The sequence below is a fragment of the Canis aureus genome, chromosome 22 (genome assembly GCF_053574225.1).
Source record: "Canis aureus isolate CA01 chromosome 22, VMU_Caureus_v.1.0, whole genome shotgun sequence".
Taxonomy (NCBI): Eukaryota; Metazoa; Chordata; class Mammalia; order Carnivora; family Canidae; genus Canis; species Canis aureus.
The window spans coordinates 40,775,832-40,794,878 of NC_135632.1; the positions used below are offsets into that span (position 1 = coordinate 40,775,832).

General features: G+C 40.3%; 1 protein-coding gene and 1 pseudogene across 12 annotated transcripts in view; one reads left to right on the forward strand and one right to left on the reverse strand.

Annotated features, from left to right (window-relative positions):
• Nucleotides 1-19,047, reverse strand: part of ACKR2 (atypical chemokine receptor 2) — a 62,356-nt gene that overhangs the window by 38,617 nt on the left and 4,692 nt on the right. For 11 of the 12 annotated variants that reach the window (XM_077865604.1, XM_077865605.1, XM_077865608.1 and 8 more), the window contains exons 2-3: nt 6,929-7,002; nt 1,998-2,190 (exon numbers count right to left, since the gene is read on the reverse strand). The gene's annotated coding sequence lies outside the window, so the exon portion shown is untranslated. The remainder of the gene's footprint in view (nt 1-1,997; nt 2,191-6,928; nt 7,003-19,047) is intronic. The other variant, XM_077865596.1, reaches the window with a different exon arrangement.
• Nucleotides 6,497-6,981, forward strand: LOC144294257 (large ribosomal subunit protein eL31 pseudogene; annotated as a pseudogene).

A 19,047-nucleotide genomic window follows, 5' to 3' on the forward strand; every position in this document is an offset into this window, starting at 1 on the left:
AAAAAAGTGAGCTGTTTGTCTTCTTATTCTTGGATACACAGGGCTCTTTGAAAAAAAAAAAAAATGAAGTAGGCTCCACACTTGGTGGAGCCCAACACAGCGCTTGAACTCATGACCTTGAGATCTAGATGTGAGCTGAGATAAAGAGTCAGATGCTTAACCAACTGAGCCACTCAGGTGCCCCTTCGGGGCTCTTTATAGATCATGGATACAAGTCCTTTATCAGGTATATGATTTGTAAATATTTTCTCCTAGTTTTCATTATCTTAACAGTATCTTTTGAAGACCAGAGTTCTTAATTTTTGTGAAGTCTGATGAATTTTTTTCTTTTATAGATTGTGCTTTTTGTGTCTTATCTAAGAAATCTTTGCTTACCTTAAAGTCACAAAGATTTTCTCTTATGTTTTCTTCTAGAAATCTTATAATTTCTGATTTTACATTTAGGCCTATGCTTGATAGACCTATATTAGCAAACTTCAGAAAGCTATTTCAAAGGGGGTTCTGATAGTGCACATTTTGAAAGAGGTCATAGTTTACATCCAGTAAAACATTTAAGGTATATAGGGGGGTCATACTTCCTGTGCATGGAGTCAGTGTTAAAGATTTATGCTAATTCATAATTTATCTTTCAGAATAAATGACATAAGATTCTGGAGATGATGGGAGCTGCTTTCCTTTTTGCATACTCCCTTTGATAGATGTACATCCACAGTATATATTTAATAGATTATAAATATGTCCTTTTAGGCTATAAATAATTTCACATAGTCTTGGTTTTGTTCCTCTGCTTCTCAGGTGTTCATGTGTTTGGCCTTTCAAAAATTAAGAGTTGGGAGTGAGGCTTGTTTAGTGTAACGTATCAAGTAAACCCTAAGTAACATAGCAAATACATAAGAGTTCATCTTGCAATCAGGATGATTAATTTAGAATTGATAACTTTTAATAATTGTCCTCCAATGTCCAGGATCTACCTGAACCAACTGATGCACTATTCCTCCCTTATAAAGTGAAGAAACCGGAATACTTTGTTAATTTTGTGTATCTTTTTCTATCTGCTTTGAATCACAGTTAAAATTCCTGAGCTATTTTATTCTTTTATTCTTCCTTTACAGAGGCAAGAGACAACTCCTTAGTTTGTAGAGCCCCAATGGCATCCCTACTTGCATTAAGCCTTGTTCTAGAATCCCCATAGGTTTTATATTGGGCTTCTCATCTTCAAAAAATCCCAGTTCCAAGGATTACAGCTAGAAAATAATATAAAACCAAATGTTCCTAAAGATGAGGCGTTTTTCATATACCAAAGCAGCTCACCAACACACACACACACTATGTCAGAGAGGATCCATGTCTTAGGTAGTCTTTAGGTGGGGGAATTTTTAGTATCTAGCACATTGCATCCCAAAGATGCAGCCAAGAACTTTACAAACAATCCCAAAGTCTCTTGTGTACCAAGTACTGGGAGACCATTAGTCACCACCGCAAAAGACATTTGATGGAGAGAGCTATGGTGGAAAGGGGCAGGAAAGAAGGACCTTCCTGATATGCAGCAGTTCACTATAGTGGTAGGCAAGGTGAGGACTTAGGAATTCTTTTTTTTTTTTTTTAAGATTTTATTTATTTATTTATTTATTTATTTATTTATTTATTTATTTATTTATGAGAGACACAGAGAGAGAGTCAGAGACACAGACAGAGGGAGAAGCAGGGAGCCAGATGCAAGACTCGATCCCTGGACCCAGGATCACACCTTGAGCCAAAGGCAGATGCTCAACCGCTGAGCTACCCAGGCATCCCAGGACTTAAGAATTCTAATATTAGCCCAGCAGTCTTCCATTTCATACACTAGACTTGAGGTTATTTATTTGGAATCTTCATATGTCCTACAAAACTGTGGTCTTTACTTAGTCCATCAATGCTACACACTAACCCTCTTTCCTTTCTAGGATAAAGCTGCCATTTGGGCTTTGGTAGTCTCTATCAATTATAACAAGATTTACCTTGTTTGCTCTTGATTTTGATATAGCTGTGGCTTGTCAATCTTGTATCCTCAAGGATTGTCTAGAGCACCATAGAGTCATGGGGATGGTCAAGAGAATGTCATAGGACTCCTTCCATCTGGGTTCTTTCTTGAAAATCCTTTTCATATCCTGCCAGAACACATGTACTATATGGAGTCCAGGGTGGCTTGAGCTGCAAAGGAATCCAGGATGTGAGTACTTGACAATAAAGAAGCAATACACAAGTAAGAAAGTCCTCAGGGTTGGAGTGACACTATTGGAATACCAGCTAGATATAATACTGACATGGGCTGAGTCCCAAAATCTGGTGGATTGTAGAATTGCAGCTTGATCCTTGATAGAGCCTCAGGCCACATAAAGCCCACTTGTTGAAAAGTTTTATATAGTTTTGCTTAGTGCCATAGTTTTGCTTCTATCTCAACAGAGCTTTGTAAGTGTAAAGGAAGTGTGGTTTGTAACTTATGCATATGTTGGAAAAGTTGTCCCATAAAGGAAGAACGTTAGTCTGAGTTTAATTTTGAGTCCATCTTTTTCCCAGGAAGGAATGCATTTTTGGAGTTTTTCTGACTGTAGTAGAATCTACCTTCCGGTAGGGGTCGCCTCAAGGCTATCAAAAGAATAAGCAAAGGCCCTCAGACCCACTGGATGTGCCTAACACTTGGATCATGGCTTCTAGGGTGCTTCCTCGCATTACCAGTGGCAGAAGAAAAGAAGTGCAAAGAATGAAAAACCAATACATTGCAAAACTCAGGTGAATGCCTAGCATTTTTTTTTCAGTCATGCTCCTTCATCCAATTGTGTGCTAAGATGCTAGCTCTGATGAGCAGGGAAGGGAGGAGGGATTTGGGGACTATATGTCACCAATCTTGTTGGAAGCTATATATAGATAAGACAGGATAGCAACCTGTTAGTGTCCATGCAGCTTTCCTTTATTGGGGTCCCATTTTGTAGACTGTGTGGTTGTTCTTACATCAGAAAGTGACAAAGGGCTAGGCATTGGAAGAGAGTGCTTATAAATGTAATTACATAATGAACTGCTTCATCTCAAGCTTTGACTGCTTTAACTTTAAATAAACAAGACCTTCTGGATAACTGCTTTAACTTTAAATAAACAAAACCTTCTGAATTCATACCTGTAAATCCAATATTCTAGATGTATAAATATTAGGAAACCAAAAGTATCTTAGATGTTTTAATTTTAATAATAATTTAGCCAAGATTTCATCCTAAAATAAAAATCTGTATTGCTCAAACATTTCAAATCAGTTACAACACTGTCATTCTACCAGACCAAACCCATCCTCCTCTGACAATATATAAAACATCAAATATCAAAGCCAGTTTCTTAACACGCAAAAGTATTAGTACTAATGAGTGTCTCCTTTATAATATTTCTATGATTTTTTTCCTAAGGTTAGAAGATGCTTACCCACCTAAAGAAAGCAATTGGGAAGAAAGCAAATACCAGTTAACTGAAGCTATTTATTGGCAGGTACTTGAGCTGGGAGGCCTGAGAATTTTGAGACCCCATTGGCAACACTCTATATATGATTATGTTAATGACTCCATACTGCCAAGGGGATAATAATTGGATGAAAACATATGATATCTGAGATTTGCTATAAAATACTCCAGGAAAACAAAAGAAAATATATAACTAAATATATAAATAGAGAAGTGATCACCTAATCCAGTTCCCTGGGTTCAAGTTTTTCTTCCTAAAAGTCTGTAGCTCCTAGTCAAGTTGGTTACTTGATTGAGCTTTGAAATCTTAAGATAAATAAATGTACATATATTAAGATATGTAAATATTTTTACATAAAAAAGCTAAGATATATCTAGAGATGTTTGAACTTAAAGTTCCATAGTAATGTCTTTTGCATTTAATTTTAAGACATGAAGACCTCATGGAATTGTGTTCTGTCATAGTCAAACAACTATGTAACTCCTAAAGATCTTTAAAATTAGATCCAATTGAATTTTGGATATTTCACATGGCTTCCCCTGACTCAAGGTCAGAACTTAGAGCTTCATTCTACTAATATTTGTGTTGAGTCAAAAATGTGTCCTCAGGGTGCCTGGGTGCCTCAGTGGTTGAGCATCTGCCTTTAGCTCAGGTCATGATCCCAGGGTCCTGGGATTGAGTCCTACATCTGGCCCCCTGCGAGGAGACTGCTTCTCCCTCTGCCTCTCTCTGTGTGTCTCTCATGAACAAATAAATAAAATCTTTTTTTTTTTTAATCTTTTTTTTTAAAGTCTTCTCGTTGCTATTTTTAATGGTTTCTATAATCTTCATGATACCAGTAAATGGGTTCATAGCAGCATGTTTGAATAACAAGCTCCATAGTAGTGCTCAACAGTGTTTCCAACTTAAATTCTTAATTCTGTAATTGCACTTCCTTTTCTTTCACATTGAAAATCTTGATTCCTAGAATAAGTCACATAATCACTATGTTTATGTGTATCTAATACAAGAGAATGGTTTAAAATACAATATTAATATAATCAATAAACCTACAGAATAAAGTCCAATATTTTTAATGCAATTCCATTTTTTAAAATTTTTTAAAAAATTTTTATTTATTTATGATAGTCACAGAGAGAGAGAGAGAGAGAGAGAGAGAGAGAGGCAGAGACACAGGCAGAGGAAGAAGCAGGCTCCATGCACCGGGAGCCCGACGTGGGATTCGATTGCGGGTCTCCAGGATCGCGCCCTGGGCCAAAGGCAGGCGCCAAACAGCTGTGCCACCCAGGGATCCCCATTTTTTTTAATTTTTAATTTTTTTTTTGAGAGAGTGTGCATGGGGGGTGCAGCACAGATGGGTTGGGAGAGAGAGAATCTTAAACAGCCTCAGCGATCAGCGAGGAGCCCCACATGGGGCTTAATCTCAAGACCTTGAGATCACAACCTGAGCCAAAATCAGGAGTCCCACACTTAACCAACTGAGCCACTCAGGTGCTCCTCTTTTTTTTTTTTTTAAACTGTGTCTCAAACAGTTGCTCCCATGACATCCCATGATGGTCAAACCGTGTTCCAGAGCTACACTGTCAATAGAGTGGCCATTAGCCATATGCGGTTATTGAGTCCTAGAAATGTGACTAGTCTATACTGACGAGTGCTGCCAGTAAAAAAACACAGATCAGATTTCAAAGGCTTGGTACAAATAAAAGAATGTCAGTATCTTATTAACAATTTAATAGTGATTAATAATTTAATAATGCTTATTACCTTGGCAATATATTCAATATTTGGGGTTATATTAAATAAATTATTAAAGTTAATTTCACCTGTTTCTCTCATTTTTTTAAATGTGACCATTAGAAAAATTTAAATTACATTAGTAGCCCATCGTCTATTTCCATTTGACAGTACTGGTCTAGCATCACTCATGCACATTTTGTGTGTGGCAATGTAATTCCTTTATCTGATAGATGACTGGTGAGGTTTTTTTCCAATATGATGGCACCAGATATCTAACAGTTAATTGTCCTAAAATCTTAAAAAATGGAGGCTTTCTGCTCTTTGAATGGTCTAGGTGCTGATGCTACTCAGGGGAAAGGAGAATCTGCTCTCTTATTCCAGAAATCTTAGTCTCCAAAATTTTATAAGAGCTTTATTTTACTACCATTAAACCACAAAATGATTTAATGCCAATTCTAAGTATTATACTCATAGTTATGATTTCTGGTTGAATAGAACTCATTCTGACCCATTTTGGGTAGTTTCTAAAATTATTAGGACTCATGTATTTTTACATGTTCAGTTAATTTTGAATTTATCAACAACTTGACCTAAGAGGGTACTGTTGTTTACTCGTAATTACATTTTCAAAATCAAGGCCCATGAACAGACATTCAGGATTCAGTAACCACAGTAATCTGAGCAGGAACAGCTTAATATAAATGAATTATTAACTATTAACAGGGGAACTAGGGATGCCTGGGTGGCTCAGCGGTTGAGCGTCTGCCTTCAGCTCAGGACGTGATCCCGGAGTTCTGGCATCGAATCCCGCATCAGGCACCTTCATTGAGCCTGCTTTTTCTCCCTTTGCCTCTATGTCTTTCTGTGTGTGTCTCTCATAAATAAATAAATAAATAGGGAACTAACTACTTAGGAGGGAATAAAAGAGAACTCCCAAAAATACCCTATGGTAGAGGGAGGGTAACCAAAGGAACCAACTTGGAAGGCGAAGGAGCCCCTCCCTAAGGCTGAGACACAGACTTCATTGGAGAGGGTATGACTGGATCCACCAGCCACTGGATGGCAGAGAAGTTCACTGGATGGCCTGAGATAGAGCTGGTACGCAGTCAGCAGCTGAAGCCAATGGGCAGGAAACTGTGGGCCTTGGCTGGCAAGCAGGACACCTCACAGTTGGCATACTAGTAGATAGAAGCCACTAGTACTAATGTTAGGGTTCCTAGAGGGCAAGAAACCACCTGTTTATGTAGATGAAATTTATCCTCCAGCACCCCCTATTGGTAAAGCTCAACATTCAGCCTACTGGCAAAGAAATGTCCCAGTATCTCAAGCAAAGCAATGAAGGATGGATCTGGAATAAGTAGAAATTGAGTGCTTTTCCAACTAGGGCCCGGCAGAATGGCTCCCACAAAGAAGGGTGGTGGGGAGAAGGGCCGTCCTGCCATCAACGAGGTAGTGACCATCAACATTCACAAACGTATCCATGGAGTGGGTTTCAAGAAGTGTGCCCCTTGGGCACTCAGAGAGATCCGGAAATTTGCTATGAAGGAGATGGGAACTCCAGATGTGCACATTGACACCAGGCTCAACAAAGTTGTCTGGGCCAAAGGAATAAGCAATGTTCCATACCGTATCCGTGTGCGGTTGTCCAGAAAATGTAATGAGGATGAAGATTCACCAAACAAGCTCTACATGCTGGTTATTTACGTACCTGTCACCACTTTCAAAAATCTACAGACTGTTAATGTGGATGAGAACTGCTGATTGTCAAATAAAGGTATAAAACTGCAAAAAAAAAAAAGTAGGTATTGAGTGATAACTGGCACACCTCCTCTAAAGGTAGGAGGGCTTAATCTTTTGCTGTCACTTTGTACAGGTACACAAAACTTTCCAGAAAAGAATTTTACCAATATCTTTAATAAGGTGTTGCAACTTCTGGGTGGCAAATAAGGGTTTAGGCTTTTACTTTTTAAGCCTCTTTTCCTCACAGATCTCTGACTCAATCTGGCCATGATGAGAGTTTCCCTTTTCCTCCCTTAACCATTTCAGGAAATTGTGCTCCCAGGATCAGTCTCGGAAGTTTTGGGTCATCTCTGGTACACCAATCCCTAAATATACGTAAGAGGAACTAGAGTGTTTAAAATTAACTGATATGGGGGGGAAGTTGGACTTCCCTTCCTGACCCAGAGAGGAGCATGCATAGAACAATTATCTAGCCTAAGGAGAAATAGGTACACCTGATTTTGAGGAGTCTGTGAGCTGAAGGTATAACAAAGCCAGATGCATAGTCAAAACAGATACACAGCCAGGTTTAGTTTATGACGTTTGTCTGAAACAACAAAGTCCTTTATGAAAACAAAAACAAAAACAAAACCCAGCCCAGAGATGGAACTTGGATGCAACATTCTCAGGAGTGGAAGGCTCTGAGAGGCCCAGAGGAGGACATGAAAGGAAGACATTAAAGGGTCTCACGAGCAAGCACTCGTTTCTTTTTTTTTTTTTTTTCAGGCACTCGTTTCATCCCACATTACACTGCTACTCCTCTTGGAGTCTGTGTTGTTCCATGCCTCGTTGACTTATGCCAAATTGTTGTGGGAAGGGGGTACAGAAGATTTAAAAGCAAGATTTCCCCTTGTGGGGACCACACTGCAAAAGGGAATAGGAGATTGTTCATCAGCCAGAGTGAGACCAGCACCTTCAATTCTTTTTTTTTTTATTTTTAAGATTTTATTTATTTATTCATGAGAGATACAGAGAGAGAGAGAGGCAGACATAGGCAGAGAGGGAAGCAGGCTCCGTGTAGGGAGCCGGAGCCTGGGACTCCAGGACCATGCCCTGGGCCGAAGGCAGCGCTAGCCACTGAGCCTCCCAGGCGTCCCACCTCCAAATCTTTAATATGGAAATTATATGCTTCCTCTGATCTGAATTCAACCTAAGGCCCCTCTTTAGGGTTTGCTTTGTGGTCACTGAAGGAAGAGAGGCCTTGGGATATCCAGGCAGGAAAGATGACATTTATCAGGGGAGAGAAATATGGACCTTGTTATAACACACTAAACTTTTCAAAAAGTTTAATACAGAGAATGGGTGGTCACCAGAGGGTAGGGGGTTTGGGGGATGGGTGAAACAGGTGAAGAGGATTAAGAGCACACAAATCATGATGAGCAGTGAGAAATGTACAGCATTGTTGAATCACTATATTGTACATCTGTACCTAATATAACACTGTATGTTAATTATACCTGAATAAAAAATTACTATTTTTTAAAAAGTTAAAAAGGGAGGGTACTGAAAACAAAAATTTGAATAGACTCCAATATTTGTTCAGAAAAATTTATTAGAGATTGATGAAAGCATTACAGAGTTTGTTAGTTCAGAGTTTACATTTTTAATTTATGTATTTTGTGTATTTTTTTTCAGTTTACATTTTAGAAAATGCCACCTGAAACCAGATTTGCTTTTGAGAATAGGGTCATGGAAGATGAGCTTCTGCTACCAAACTCTTCCTGCATCTCCTCCTGTTCCATGAGGCACTTTACAGTTGAGGGATAACCCCTTCAGGTTTCTGCCATGTCCTGCCTGTGTCCTTTTTGCCTCTCAGTTGGCACAATGTGGGGGGAAGACTCAAAGAGGAAAAACACATGGTGGCGAACAGAATGTAAGGGGTTGTTAGTCAAGAGGCCCTCTACTCTGAATTCTGAAATCCATGTGCTATAGGAATTAGGGCAAATCCCTTCTCCTCTCTGGGTCTCAGGATCCCTACCTATAAAGTTAGAGCTGTTTCAGCTCCAGGGCTGTATCAGAAAAGTCAAAGAGCTGACAGGGTCAGGATTTGGGGAAAAGGTGAAGAGAATGAGCAGCAAAGGCAAAAGGCCTTGGCCTTGTCTCTGGCATTAGCTCTGGGGAAGGTGACTCACTCTGGCCCACCCAGAATGGCCAATCATTCTTGGCCCACCACACCCATTTTCTCCCCTGACCTCCTTGGGAAGAGAATTTCTGATAAGTCATAGATGGATTGCCTTAGTCATCAATTCAATAGGGGCTATTGACTGGAACACAAGGAGTCATGTGGATGATATATTTGCACCAAGTGAGCTAATCTTGTTTGAAAGCTGTAAGAGTCCTGACACACCTAGGTGGACACAGGGACAGCAGTCTTCCTGTGCCTTGCCTCTACCAAAGCCCAGGTTTGCAGCTTTCTGGGTACTTTGCATTGATCAAATACTATTATCTTATACATTCTAGCCTCTATGGCCCTCTCACTGACCTCGTCTCTTCTCTTCCACCCTGTCCATATGTTACCCACCAGAAGACCTGCTCTGTGCCTTCTCTAATCCTCCAACACCAAGTGGTTTAGTGCTTCCTTCTATGTGTTCTGATTGGCTGTCAATCAATGGGACCTTGATAACTGTGATAAGGATGCCATACATTTTGCCCACTATCATATACAACTGTGGGTCAGCCCTGGTTTATTTAACTTGCACCACTAAAATTGTGGGTATTGTACTTCATAATATAAGTTTTATTTATCCTCCTGTTTTATTTAACTTGCACCACTAAAACTGTGGGTATTGTACTTCATAATATACTTTTATCTCCTAATATAATTCTATTTTCAAAGGTTACTAGGGGAGAGTTTTACATTCTGGCTTGAAAACCTTTATCATACTGCATTCTTGACAAGAAACCTCCAGGAATATCTGATTAGCCCCAGAAATTATCAGTCTTTATCCTGAATTAGATAGAATAAAATGTCTAACTGGTATGTGGAATGAATTCACCTCTCCAAATCTCATATCTTCAGAACTTCCCAGAACATTCACATACACATGGGCTCTAAGGACGATAACAGGCTTCAAAAAATAATTCATATTGGCCCGCCGGAAGTGATCCTCTCAGGATGAACTTGATCTGACTTTCCTTACCTAACATCAGCATGTCAGTATCCTTTGACCTATCCCATTGAGATTCAAGCTTTTGACTAGAGCTCTTTCCTTTCCTGTTGACTTTATACGCTTTCTTTCAGGCTTGTAGTTTCTTTCATGGCAAAGATTGAAAGATGCATACATCTAGCTAAAAAAGCAATCTGATTTTCTCTCACTGCCCAAAGTTAGCAAACAACCACATCAAGTCCTGGGGGGGCGGGGGGAGTGTTGGGGCTTCTCCCTGTGGGTGAGAGTGTGTAAGTGGAGGAATGTTTAAGCTGAATAACCAGCTGCCAGAGGATCCTACACTGACTGGTGGCTGGACATCAATAGTCCTGATGGTTGTTTCAACCTCAAAACTCTACAAGACTCTTTCCCATGCATGGATAGAGACAAAGAGGACGAGCCCAAACTTCTAGAGCCCTTATGTTGGCACTTGATCAGATCCTGTGTTAAAGATTTCTTGTATAGATATGTTGTCTTCTTCTTCTTCTTTTTTTTTTTTTTTTTGATATGTTGTCTTCTTAACTAAGATTCAGGTTCTCCAGAGGCAGAGCACACTGCATTTCCTCTCCTGCTGTAGCCTCTACAGTATATAGCCTAGAGTTCAGCATTTAAGAGGAGTTCAGAGCCACCAAATTCTTTCATCCTTTCAATGGCATGCTTTCAAGTTACTATTAGAAGTAAGGTTTCTGGGATACAGAGATACAATTAATACATGGTCCCTACACAAAAGAAACCCAAACAGCAGAGTTTAGAAAAACTGACTTGTAATAATAGAATTTATTATACTGTTATGAGTGTTTGCCTACCAATATACCACAGTTATGGGTGATGGAAGTTCAAATAAGCAAACTTGGGCAGCCCGGGTGGCTTGGCGGTTTGGCGCCGCCTTCGGCCCAGGGCCTGATCCTGGAGACCCGGGATCAAGTACCATATCGGGCTCCCTGCATGGAGCCTGCTTCTCCCTCTGCCCGTGTCTCTGCCTCTCTCTCTGAGTGAATAAATAAAATATTTAAAAAAAAAAACAAATAAGCGAACTGTACATTTGTAACTGGTGAGGTGTATTAAGGAAGATTTGACAAGACCCTTTGGACCTGGGACTCAAAGGATGATTAGCATTTTAACAGGTGGAGAGTGAATACCTAAAAACACAGATAAGTAGAACACTTCACTCAATGACCATGGAATACACATTCTTCTAAAGTGCACATTAAGCATTCTCAAGGACAGACCATGTTAGACCATAAAACAAGTCTCAAGAAATTTAAAAGAAACCAGATATAGTCCCATCATGAAACAAGTATTAGCTGTCTTATCTTGCACTTCAACACAGGGAAGGACTGACTGCTGACCTGCTTGTGATACAAACCTCTCTGCCAATAGGAGGATAGATTAAGGACATGTTGGTAAGCACTTTACAGAAAGGGCACACTTACCTATAACACAGGGGCACTTACAATATCACCTTATTAACTGTGTACTCATTATTAGTGCCAGTCACTTATGTCAACTTAGCCCAACTTCCAGAAGTTACTGACATTATGCCTCCCCTCCCCCAAGTAAAGGAAGAGGTAGGTTTACCTCCAAAGGACACACGGTATACTGATGGTAGTTACTAGGGAAACCTGCCTATTTGGCACTCCTCTGCCATCCAACTAGATTCTAATGTACTTTGGTTTGAAGAAGGAACTAAACAAAGTAGTCAGTGGGCAGAATTGTGTGTTATGGATTGTGTTGACACATGAACCCCTGCCCACCGATCTGGCTACTGACAGCTGGGCAGTTTGGAAAGGGTTGACAACATGGATGCTGTAATGGCACAAAGGAAGCTGCACTACATTAAATAGAGCCCTGTGGGGAGCAGACCTATGGAAAGATATTTGGGGTATATGTGCTAAACCCGATGCAGCTAAGTATGGTATGTGTCCACTCATTCCCTACCCACAGTGCCAGGCAATCATGAAGCAGATGTGTTAGCTGGGGCGAGAGTCCTTCTGCTAGAGGAAAAATTGTCTCTGTCTGATGCAGTAGGATGGGTCCACTGTAAATCAGGGAATTGAGGTCCTCAAACTACTTGGGAAATAGTAAAAAGATTACATTTGCCTGTAAAATATTCTGACTTATGAGCTGTTGACAAACTGCCCCCAATACTACCTCAGGCAAGGGCTGTTGTGCCAATACCCTTGGGCATACTGGGCAGATTACATGCCCTGTTTATCACTGGCAAATAGATTACATAGGTTGTTTGCTGGTATGGGAAAGGCACAAATTATCAGTATCAATCTGGAGGATATTTTACTCTTTCTCCCCCACCCTCTAACACATGAGAAAACATGCAATAAACTAGATAGACATTTTCCCACCAAAATACCAAATGACCAATGAACACACGACAAGAAACTCAACATTATTAGCTATCAGGGAAATGCAAATCAAAACCACAATGAGATACCACTTCACAACCACTGGGATAGTTATAACCAAAAGATGGACAATAACATGTGGGTACAGATGGAGAGAAACTGAACCCTCATGCATTGCTTCTGGGAACGTAAAATGATGCAACTACTTTAGAAAACAATTTGGCATTTCCTTAAAAAGTTAAACATACCATATGATTCACCTGGGCAAATGCCCCCCAAATTGAAATCGTATGTCCTCGGGCAGCCCGGGTGGCTCAGCAGGTTAGCACTGCCTTCAGCCCAGGGCCTGGTCCTGGAGAGCCGGGATCGAGTCCCACATTGGGCTTCCTGCATGGAGCCTGCTTTTCCCTCTGCCTGTGTCTCTGCCTCTCTCTCTCTCTGTGTCTCTCATGAATAAATAAAGAAAACCTCTAAAAAAAAAAAAAAAGGAATCATAGGTCCTGAGGAAAAACATGTACATAAGTGTTCTCAACAACTTTATTCATAATAGCCAAAAAGAAGAAACAATCCAAATGTTCATCAACTGATGAATGGATAAACAAAAATGTGGAATATCCATGCAGTAAAATATTTAGCCATTAAAAAGTAACGAAATACCTATTCATGCTACAGCACGTATGAACCTTGAAATCATTGTGCTAAGTGAAAGAAAGCAGATACAAAATTCCACATGTCATATGATTCCATTTTTATGAAATGTCCAGAACAGGCAAATCTATAGAGAAAGAAAACAGACTGGTTACTGGAGGGGTCTGGGGTAGAGAGGGTAACAGAGAGTGACAGAGAAGGTCACCTGTATTTGCCATGATGAAATGTTCTGGAATCAGGTATCAGTGATGTGGTTATACAACTTGTTGTACAACTTTCTGAATATATGAAAAACCACAAAACCGTAAACTTTAAAGGGGTAAATTTTACAGTATGTGAATTACATCTCAAAGTTCTAAAACTCAAATAAGTAACAACATCAGAATTAGTGTGATATACTTAGTATAGAACAAAGTGGGACTAATCACTTTTATTTGATTGTTTGCTGTGATAATAAGGGAGAAAAGCAAAACACAAAATTCAATAGATTTCAGTAATTCATTCCACAAAAGCTAATGGAGCTCTTGCCATCCTATGCAAACTAAGGGTCTTAGAAGCTAATGGAGAGGCTTAGAAGAGGACACAGTGGGGATGCCTGGGTGGCAGAGCGGCTGAGCATCTGCCTTTGGCTCAGGGCCTGATCCCAGATTCCAGGGACCGAGTCCTGCATGGGGCTCCTTGCATGGAGCCTGCTTCTCCTCCCTCTGCCTGTGTCTCTGCCTCTCTCTCTCTCATGTGTGTTTCTCAGGAATAATAAATAAAATCTTTAAAAAAAAAGAAGAAGAAGGAGGGAGGAGGGAGGAGGGGGGAGAAGAAGAAGAAAAGAAGAAGAAGAAGTAGAAGAAGAAGAAGGAGGAGGAGGAGGAGAAGGAGGAGAAGAAGGAGAAGAAGGAGAAGAAGGAAGAAGAAGGAAGAAGAAGGAAGAAGGAAGAAGGAAGAAGAAGAAGACGACGACACAGTGTACTGGGAGCCCAAGCATGGTTGGTTCTGCTTGTCTACCCAAGCATAGCTTATCAGAGCAGGCCACGAGCTTCTGGTCCTGGGAGCTGCAGACAGGCCTCCCTGGAAAGGGAATGACTGGTGAGATAAAGGCTAACAAGCTACCCAGGAGAGAGACACTTGAATAATTTATAGAATGAAATCACACTTTGATCTCCCAGACAAGTGAGAGCAGTTGTGCATCCTTTTGCCTGGGGCCCCAGACCGAGGGAAGGACTGGGTCAGATTACTCGGTCTCCTGCCTAATTTTATTGCAAGTTCTTCCACGCAACGGGACAGGAGAAGGTAGTATGTTAAGAAGTAGGAAGACATGAGTCATGAGTCATGCAATAGATTTTATCAGAGATTAAGAAAATGAGGGGAAGAGGGATAACTATTAAAAAGTACAATCTGAGTGAGAAGAGGTGGCCCCATTTTAGTAAAGTGATGAAGATTAGAGTCACAGACTGGCCCGTATGAGGCCTGATGGAATAATGGGGCCTAGTTTGGTACCAAGTGATAGGAGAGGGGACAGTTTCAAACACAACAGCAGAGTGAGCACGATGGCTGACTCATGTCATAGGAATAGCAATACAGAGGATAGAGGGTCAAGACCACAGGGATGGGAAGAGACCAAAGTTTGGGACATGGTGGATACAGCAAGATTTTAGCCTTCATGATGGGTGCAGACTGGAACAACTATTGTTAATTATCATTTTTATCATTAGCTGTGCCTCCCTGACTCTTTTCCTCTATGAGTCTGTGGGCCTTGGGGAACTGAGGTTACACAGAACACAAAAATGCTAGAAATGTCCCCAAGACAATACAAAGTGCTGGGGAAAGGTAGTGTGTTTCAAAGAGGAAGAGGTAGCATCAGTGTGGAGATTGGGAAAGATTTTACTCACAAAGGCAGTGGCATAAGAACTTGAAAGGATGTGAAAGATTTAAAAAACTGTTTCCTGATCACAATATTAATTTATTTTGAGAAATACAGAAAAATACAAAGAAAAAATGAAAATCACAAATTATTCTACAACTCAGATAAAATGACCATTAATATTTGAGGTGTATATCTTTCCTCATTTATTTACATCTATATATCTACTTACATTTGCATCTATATATCTATAAATATCTATATCTATCTATATAGACATGTAGATATTAAAACATGTTTGTGTACATATGTGTGTGTGTATATACACAAATGCATACTTTATATGTCAAAAAACACTTGCAATCAATAAGGATTCTGACTAGGAAACAGAAGATGAAACAGAATAAGCATAGGCAGGGGAAAAGAGCATTGGAAAGCAATGCAACATTCCAGAAAGAGCAGGAGATAAATAAGACTGGGTTTAAATCCTGCCTCTGCTTCTGTGGAAACTCAAGCAAGTTATTTAATTATGTTGATCCTCAGGTTCCTCATGTGTAAAATGGGTATAACAATATTTATGTGATAGGGCCGCTTTAATGATCAGAACCATGAATGTGTCTGGTGCATAGCAGTGTGCCTAGAGAACAGTAGGCACTGAGCATGTGTCAGGGTAGAGCGGGCTATTTGGGCAGCTGCGTGTGGCTCTGATTGCTTTTGGTGGGAGATAATTGCAGGTAATGGAGAAGTCAGAGACAACTCACTCACTATAACCCATGGATCACAAGGATTCCAGATCTCAGCTAACTTTAAGAACAAATTAGCCAGAAGTGGTAATAAATCTTTTTAAACTACTTAACAGCATACTCAATTTCCAGACAAATCACTGCATAGTACACAGGCCACAATCAGCTGTCTCACTGCAAGGGATTTCCCTATGATCAACTGTATTACAGTAGGCATAGGCCAAGGTGACTAGCTCACATTTTTAATGGTTATTCTAATATTCTTTATGCTTGAAAAATTCTTCTGACCCTCATAAACCAAAGTAGCAGAAGGACTATGATGGCCAACACTTTACTGATGATTCAGAGTGAACTTAGGCCAGTCAGATAATGTTTCTTTTCCTTTTTCTCCTGAATCAGGGTGGCAGGTTCCTGTCCCTGAGCAAAAGCATCAGCACAGAGAGAGTAATTCAGGCCATCAATTTGGGTGAAGTGTCTATTTGCATATCCGTTTTTCTACAAAGCTATAAAAGTAATTGTCCATCCATCTCTGGTGAAGAAGACCATTATTCTGTCCTCACTGTGATTTGAATCTATTTTAGATATCAGCTACATTTATGAGCCCTCAATTCACTAAGCCATCAAGGCAAACAGATGGTGCCTTGTACTCAGTGTGAGGGCAAAATGACTTGGAGAGCCTGGAGATCAGTCAACAAAAACCTATTTGCAGTGCCATTGAGGATGGCAGTGCTTCCCAGAAGAGGCACCTCATTCTCAGAGAATTAGCAGACTATAAAAATAGCCCTAAATCATTGTTGAGAGAGACAGCATGAGAGGCAGAGAGGCAATCAGTATCCAAGTCAATGGGGGAAAAGGGAGGGTGGTTTTAATAGGATGAGTGTAAAGGGTGGGTGACCAAGAGAATTAAGAAGGCACAGGAGCCCACAGACTCCATCTGGCTACTGCAGCCCCAGTAGCTGAATCGTAGTCTGTGCCACTGAGCTCAGGTACTCACCTCTGGATAGACAACCTTGAATCATTCAGTCAATATTTCCCAGAGGCCTCCTATGTGCAGGACACCACTAAGCTAGCACTGCGGGTGAGGTAAAGATCCCATGTAACAGAAGGTCTGCTGCCAGGGTGCTGGCAATCCAATGTTCACATATAACCACAGTACTCAACATTGTATTAAGTGCCAGGAAGCAGCTGGGGAGGGAGATCATGCTTATCCTTTCTGGTGGAAAGAGCTGTTTGCCTGTGATAAACAGAAAGCTTTTGCTTCCAGTAATCAATTGTGCTTTCATATAACCTAGTTCTATACCTGTGCAAAAATAATATAATCTTTTTAGTTATATAAGTTATATAAAATTTTAAGATTTCTAGTTAATCAGGATATAGAACACATAAAGCTGAATATTCTCTACTAAAGGGTGTATTTAATAACAAAATATATGGAATATAAAATTACATAAATTTTTAAGAAGGAACAATTGTGTTGTTAATCCCAAATCTAAGTGTCTTCAAAACAAAGCCAACAGGCAGGAGAGCTTCGGCTAAGTTAGGAGAGTTCTGTGCCTACCCACCCCACCTGCCATCTTCCCTGCTTCCTCCCATAAAGAACAAAAAGGGAATTTGAGGAGCTGTAATGAATCTAAGATCCATTTTTTAGGGACAACCTCACAACTTTTTATTTGAAAATATTGTCAGTGAAAACAGCCTAAGATGATGCATATGTATTTCCTTATTTGATCTGTTTAAGAGCTTTCCTATATAAATAATCTTCTTAACATCAGTGCATACAGGAGTCAGGCAAATCTGGGCCAGTATGTTCAGAGCACATTAGTATGACAGTAAAGGTAGTCTCACCTCTGCTTCAGATCTTCCCACAGAATTCATAAGGCTGGCCTGTCATTCAGTTCTCTGCTCAGATGTCTCTAATTGGATGTGGAGAAAGGAAGAAGTTGTGTCAAGGGTTTATCCAGGTTTCATATTTGGTTAATGGGATGGATAGCTGTTCCACCAACCAAGTCAGGGAATTTAGGAGAAAGTGTAAGCTTATCGGGAGGGGAATGTCCAGAGCAGGGGGAAGAAGAGGAGAGAGATATTTTAAGAGACTTAAAGTCTCTTAAAGATTGATTTTAAGATTTATTTATTTATATGAGAGACACAGACTGAGAGAGAGAGGCAGAGGCACAGGCAGAGGGAGGTTCCTCACAGGGAGCCCGACGTGGGACTCAATTCCGGATCCCGAGATCACGACCTGAGCCGAAGGCAGGCGCCCTGAGACAGATGATTAATTCAATTCATTATGGACACATTATGGAATCTATGGACTACGGAGGTAGAGAAGTCCGACACACAGTTCTAGAGCTTTAGGCAAGAAGTATGGCAGAGAGAGGACAAGAGAGCATTAGTATACAGATGAGAATAAAAAAAACTATGAGGGCACATGAGATCATCCCAAGAGGAGAAAAGAGAGTCAGAAGGAAAGCATGAGAACAGAATCCTGGAAAACACCCACATTTAAGAGACAGAGGGAGTGAATTCAGTGATAGGAACTAAGAAAGAAGGCCAGATTGGAAGAACCAAAAGAAAGATGTCAAGAAGATTCGTGGTGTCAAGTATGAGGAGTCAAGTCATATATGCGCTGATAAACTGAATTATGTCCACTGAGTGATGTCCAACACTATTCTAAGTCTCAGTAGTGTGACAGGAAGAGAAACCAGCAAACTGAGCGAACAGTGATGTAGAAATAATATACATATGTGTGTGTGTGTGTGTGTGTGTATATATATATATATAATTTTTTTTCTCCTAAGCCAGGGTAAGAGAAAATACAGCAATAACTGCAGGAAGGATGAAGAAGCTAGGAAGGGACTTTTTATAAATAGAAGAGTATTGGATATGAGAAGGCTGTAACAAGACAAAATACGCAAAATTACAGATGAGAGAGCAAACAGTAGACAGCTGAGGTGGCAAGAAATGATGGAACCCAGCATAGGAGTGATTAGTGTTTAGTGGGAAGAAGGTACCCAAGACCAGAAGAAATGACTGAGGTGAATGCAGATAAGCCCAAGGTGGGGGCAAAGGGAGGGGAGAGAAGTTCTCAGTGTTCTTAGTGGAAAGGGTTAATGGGGATATCAGGGAAATGGAAGATGAGCTAAGATAAATAAAAGGATTCAGGAAACTCAGAGGTCTAGAGAAGAAAAGAAATTTAAGGTTACATTGCTGGTTACTGCTTAGGAATATGACAGCAAGAGGAAGGGGGCTAGTTTAGAGAGAACTAACATGTACTGAGTGTTTGTTATGTCCCAAAC